This window comes from Strix aluco, chromosome Z (genome assembly GCF_031877795.1).
Source record: "Strix aluco isolate bStrAlu1 chromosome Z, bStrAlu1.hap1, whole genome shotgun sequence".
Lineage (NCBI taxonomy): Eukaryota > Metazoa > Chordata > Aves > Strigiformes > Strigidae > Strix > Strix aluco.
Genome location: NC_133971.1, coordinates 42,580,727 through 42,587,205, shown reverse-complemented (window position 1 = coordinate 42,587,205; position 6,479 = coordinate 42,580,727). Strand labels below are relative to the sequence as shown.

At 48.6% G+C, this 6,479-nt stretch overlaps 1 pseudogene; it reads right to left on the bottom strand.

Annotated features, from left to right (window-relative positions):
* Positions 1-1,785: 1,785 nt before the first annotated feature.
* LOC141918791 (kinesin-like protein KIF20B) overlaps positions 1,786-6,479 on the bottom strand; it is a 30,272-nt pseudogene continuing 25,578 nt past the window's right edge.

Sequence of the window (6,479 nt, the reverse complement as noted above, 5' to 3'; positions counted from 1 at the left end):
GCTGACCACAGAAGTGTAGGGCTTCGGGTGGGGGTTGCTTTAGCTCTGTTTGCTTCCAAGAAGTCACCATGTTGCACATGCTTTTGCTTTCTAGACCTGAGTTTGGAAGAGAAAAGTGTCCCTGCAGGCAAAGTGGACACCGAGCACCGAGCAGAAGCTTTGCCGCGTGCACCCCCCTCTCTGCTCGGTGTCCTCACGGAAGATGGGGGAGATACGGCGGTGGAGTCTGAAGTGGGAGAGGTACGTCAGCTCCCCAAACACGGTGACAGCGTGTCTGGGGTAGGAGGGGAGTCGCTGCTGTGCCTCTGCCTGGCAGTAGAGCTGGTGTGGGTTTGGGTTATTCCTCCACCCCTTGGGATGATACATAGCAAGGGAAATTGGCAAGGTTGTGTCTCAAATGCACTCGGCAGGTGCTTAATCAAACCAAAGGCCCACAAAATGCCTACAAAGAGGCAGAGGGGAGCAGCTGTCAAGTTCAGGGGGGTTTTGCTCAGGCCCTACTTCATCAGAGCTTCCTCAGGTCTATTTGGGGGTCAGCAGGGGGACTGTGTGAACTGTGGCTGATGCAAACCAGCCCAAGGCATCTCCTCTGGAGATCTCAGGTACCAATTTAGCAAAGAGTCGCTTACCACTCCAGGTCACCCCTTGCCACATGCCAACTGTGACATTTCTGGTTTAGGCACCGCCAGCTTTGCCTCGAGCCACCCCCGAGAGCATGGCAGACTCCCTGGGGCGCCCAGAACAACTGGCCAGGTTTCCAGAGGAAAGAAGGTAAAATGAGCTCGCTTTGGTTAAAATCAGAACTGACTCCAGTGGGTCGTGGCTTTCCCTATCTAATCCCGCTGTGGGATGGAAAGATTTGCAGGCTCTGCCCACGACGAGGAGAAGAAGAGGAGCCGGAAGAGAAGAGAAGCCTGGGGAGAAGAGAGCGAAAGCTGCGTGGAAAAGAAGAGGAGGAAGAGAGAAGGTGCTTCTGGCGACGGACCAGCGAAAAGACGCAGGAAGGCGCAGCAGGTCGGGCAGCCCAGGTGCGTGCCGGGCTCTCTGCCCAACTTTCACACCTCTCCACACTCTTCTGCGTCAGCCCAACGCGCTGGTGAGGGACAGCGAGGGACGGTGCTGCGCGGGGTCTGGAAATAACTCCCTGGCAGGGCCCAGGGGCTCCCGGCCGAGCCCTGCGGCGTGGCACAGGGGCACTGCGCGTCTCTGCGCGCGCTCGGGGCTCGAAGGGCATTGCCCGGGGGACGAGGCGCCAGAGCCACCCCGTAGCCAGCGCCAGCAACAGCTCTCTGCTCTGGGCCGTCAGCAATTCCTCACACATGGTGTTCCCCAGAGAGGGCAGCACAACCCTGCCTCTTCCTGCCGCCAGGGACTCACCAGAGCTTTCTGACTCTCTCCTTGCAGGTGCCGATTCATTGTCACCGCCTGATCCGCTGACTTTGGGGCCCCCAGCGTTGCTGTTTGCAATAAAAAGTTGTTTTCTCTCTTGTGACCGAGTCTGCCACAAGACATTCTGGAGTGGGGGCTGTTGTTCTGTGATGGATCCTGGGGGAGGAGTTTGGGCTGGTCCCTTGTCCCAGCACCCTTCCCAGTGGGCGTCAGGGCTGAGTCGAGGTGCTGTAGGAGGGAAACCCAAGCCCAGAGTCACGCGGGAGGGTGGAGGTTGGACGGAGCCTGTCCAGGTCGTCTGGTCCAAGCTGGGCTCAAGCAGGCTCAGCTCGAGCAGGCTGCCCAGCACCATGTCCTGGGGAGTTTGGGGTTTCTCCCAGGAGCAGCGCCGTGAGCTCAGGGTGAGGGCGAGACGTAGGCAGGGCACGGTGGCCAGGAAGGGCTGAAGGTCCTTATGGGGCCACCGTCCCCGGCAGCTCGCTGTCCCCCGGGGCCCTCATCCCTGCACACGGATTGTCGGGCAGTTTCCTCAGAGTCCCCGAACTCATGGCAATGGTACAAACCAAACGTCCCCTCTGGGCAGTAGAAACCCTCCCCTCAAACGCTGCACCCACTCCTGGGTTGGAGTCCTGCAGCTGCGCCTGGGGGGTTTCCTCCAACACAATTTTCCTCTGCACAGGGAAGTACTAAACGCTCCCAAAGTAAGGAGCCGGTCGGGGGTTTCTGGTGGGTGAAGGGGGCAGCCGTAGCGCTGGGTCTCCCCGCCAGCCCCAGGGGGTACAAATACCTTTTAGATGGCCCGCAGGCACGGTACTGAGCAAGACCTCAGCTTGCCTTTGATTTTTTAAATCAATAAACAAGTAAATAAACAAATAAAAAATGCTGTAAATAGCCTAAAACAAAGTTTCAGATGGAGAAGACAGCCGTGCTGGGGCACGCCGGGGCAGCCTGGTTTGCTGACAAGGCAGCTGGAGGCTCACAGCCCCCCCAGCCCCACTCCCCGATCCCCTGAAGGCTCACAGCCCCCCCCCAAATATTTCTGTAGGACCTACACCCCCCCCCATTGACACTGACTCCACCCCACACCTTCACTGCAAGGTTCTTTATTCCCTTAGGACACCCCCGCCCCCCCCCCGACAGAAAACCCCCCAAAATACACCAAAAATAAAAGGGGGGTGGGACTTCCACAAGCCACGCCCCCCCACACTCCTCCCCCCCGCCCGGCAGGTTTAAGGCACTTGTAGGGTGGGGGGAGAGCAACCCACCGGGCTTGGGGGGGGACGGGGAAGTGAGGGGCTGGCGGGGGTGACCGGCAGAGATGGGGGGGTCGCTGGGGTGGGGGTGGTCACTATGGGGGCCAGGGCGGGAGCGGTAAACCACCACGCACAGACGCTGCCCAGAGTGCGTCAGGGCGGCTGCGGGAGAAGAGGAGGCGGAAAGGGGGGGGGCTGTGACCCCAAAGTGCACTACAGCTGCCCCCAAACCGTGCCCCCACAGTGCTCCCCACAGACCTTAGCACCCCCAAATCACCCCAGACAACCCCCATATCACCACAACCCCCCCATATCCCCTCAAATCACCCCAAAATTTCCCTATAGCCCCCCATATCCCCATATTACCCCAAAACCTCCCATATCCCACCATATCACCCCAAAACAGCCCATAACCCCCCAAATCACCCCAAACACCCCCATATCCCTTCAAACCCCCATATCACCCCCAAACCAACTATACCCCCAAACCTCCTCTATATCCCCCAGATCATCCCTAAACCCCCCATATCCCCTAAATCACTCCCAAAACTTCCCCATATCCCCCCAAACACCCCATATGCCCCCAAACCCTCCCAAACCCTTACATATCTCCCCAAATCCCCACAAATCACCTCAAAACCTCCCCATATCACCCCCAAAACCCCATATCCTTCCAAAATACCCCTTATATCCTCCATATCCCCCAAACACCCATATCCCACCAAATTACCCCAAACCCGTCATATTCCCCCAAATCTCCCCAAAACTTCCTCATATATGCCCATATCCCCCCAAATCCCCCCAACCCCCCATATCTCCCCAAATCCCCACAAATCACCTCAAAACCTCCCCATATCACCCCCAAACCCCCATATCCTTCAAAAATACCCTTATACCCCCCAAACACCCCCAAAACCCCCCTGATCCCCCCAAATCACCCCCACATTTCCCCCCCAAACACCCCCATATTCCGGCAAATCACATTAAACCCCCCCATAGACCCCCAAATCACACCCCCATATCCCACAAAACCCCCCCATATCAGAGAGACCACAGAGAGCTGGAGCAATACCCAGATAACATGGAATAAGCCTGATTTATTCTGTACAAACCTTTAGAGCGAATAATAACAGGAGAACTTTGGAAAAAAATCTCCAGTTTTTCGTAGTGTTCCATCTTTCTTTTTAGCTGACTTCTTACTTGAAGTAGATTCTTGCTTTCTTAAGGGGTATACGTTTCTAAACAACTTTGTAGAAGACATCTGTACAGAAATACAAGATCATTGTTTAAGTTGAAAAACTGACTTATCTTCAAGTTTAATTCCATTTTATTTGACTTCAATGTTATTTTCAAGCTGACATTTTGAGCTTTGCTACTGATACCTCTGTTCATTATACTAATGATACTGCCACAGCAAGCAATGTAGACAACCTTATTTTATACCCAAAAGAAAAAAAATTATCAGAGTTTCACAGAATACATTTAAGGGCATGAGTAAGATAGGAAACAGATAGTTTCTTTTACAAAAAAGTAGATTCAAAGTTTTAGAGTATTTCATTAGACCAGCTGTTCTAGTTATAAAACAGAAGGAAACTGATGGTGAAAATAAGTCTTCTGTCCACCCTTTGAGCCTGCCCAGGTTACTACTAAGGCCTAAAATCATATTTTTATAATTGTCATGCATATAGATGACACAAACCTTAGTTTTACCTCAAAAGGAATTGCCTATAACATGACATATGCTAAGAGTATGTTCAGACTAGTCTTCGTAACTACTCAGCATGCAACATCCTTCCCTGTGAATCCCTGTACGCTGCAGCTAGTACACGTTCTTGGCAAATACAGACTGACTCTCTTTGGTTAGCTTAGAAAGTTTAGTAGGAAGACAACGTAAGTGTTTAAGAATCCTATCAAAATACATAGATAAGGATAAGATACTGCTGCATAAGAATGTTTGCTCCTTTCACGAGTCCACCTATACAGAAAAGGTGGACTCGTGAAAGGAGAACTAACTTCAAAATTGAACATAACCAAACTATTGTCTTGTTGCTTGTAGAAGGTGAATTAGTCATAGCAGGTTTTGCATTTTTCTTGTTCTCACTTTTCACAAAATCCTAAGAAAATAAATATGACAAATTTTAACTAGGATTCTTCTGGAAAGAACAATTATCTGTATTAGAGAAGCAGCCACTGTTTAAATGCTATGACTAACAGTAGGGAGGCATTGACTAATACTGGATAGAGGTAACTATTCAAATGTGAATGAAACGCTAAACAAACTTGTGGAAGGGAACTAGAAATGCCTGTAGTCAAACCATTCTGACATTTACTATTTTCTTCTCTCCATTATTTCCTATACTTTTGTCTTTAAGAGATTTGACAAGCCAACACACAAATTGAAATTAATAAATCTAAGTGTAAATTCAGATTTATGGTGACAAGTATGAAAGCCAGGTTGGTAGCACAGTGCCTGGTTAAGCTGTCTTGTAATGACATCTTCTATCTCGTGAAGTGGTGCCAAGAGAGTTCAGATAACCGACAGCCATACCAGCTGGTAACAGCATCAGAAAATGGAAAGAGGGTTTTGTTCTTTAATTAGAAGGGAGTCTCTGCAAAAGATCTGGTTTTGTTTGTTTCTAAAAAAACCAAGGGGGTTTTGTTTTATTTTTTTTAAAAAAATTTGACATGAGCAGTATGTGGTTATTTTAGCACTACAGGTTTCCCCTCAGTCCTTAGTTTTAGTTTTAACAGTGTTTTTCAGTTTTAGGAAATTTAAAAACCAAATTGTGTCTTCAGTAGACTTGTAACAGTTAAAGTTACTGAATCACTTTATAATCTATCTCTGTTTGGCATATGTAACATGAAGATAAATATTTAAGAGTAACATTCAGGTGAATAAACCAGCAATAAGATACTTTTAAAATTAGTTCCATGTTATTGAAAAATTACTTAGCTAAATGTTATCCCATCGGGGTATGAACATCTACACTATGAGAGGATTTATAAACGGATCAGTAAAACAGTCTTCTCAAAACATGGGTGACTACGTTAGATGAAATATATCCATCTGTAGATAAGTGCAGTACTTTTTCAGTGCCTTCAGAAGGATGATTATTTTTACACTTACTTTTCCAGCAGCCTAAGAGAATACTACTCTCAAAGAAAATTGGTTCAAGACATAGGAAGTTTAAATCAACCCTGCACATTATTCCAGAATGAAGTGTTCAATTCCAGATGAATTAACTTACACAGCTTTTAACAGTTACTTTTGCAATCCAAATTTAACAAAGTGAGTTTATCGAAGTACTGTTGAACACTAATCACTGAAGTGGCCATTTCCCTTAACTATTTTACTAAGAGATTAGAAAAACACCACTTGAGAACACTTGAAGGAGAATGCTAGAAAAGCATCAGACACTTCACTCCCCAGCTGAGACAAACTCACTCAAAGCGTCACTTACCACTTATGCAAATGATCCACAGGTCACCTCCCTTATACCCCCCTGTCAGCTGCAGAAGTCCTTACAAGTGCAGAGATTCATAAGCCCCACAAGTAAGATTACAGGTATGTAAGTACCACCACAATGAGGTGTCAGGGTTTCAGAGCCTCTGTAAGTGTTGTAGAGATAGCTGTGTTTGTGCTAGTGCTGATAAAAGGCAGAGGAAAGAAATGTGCAGTTCGAGTAGGAGCGGAGAAGATTTTTACCAGCCTGAACTGCTGTGAAGCCTTAGTCTCGCATGTAGACACCACAGCACTCTAGGAAGGCTGGTGCATGTAACCTAGCACAGCTGAAGGAATTAAAGAGGAATTAAGTTCTACAGAAAACAGGGAGGTTC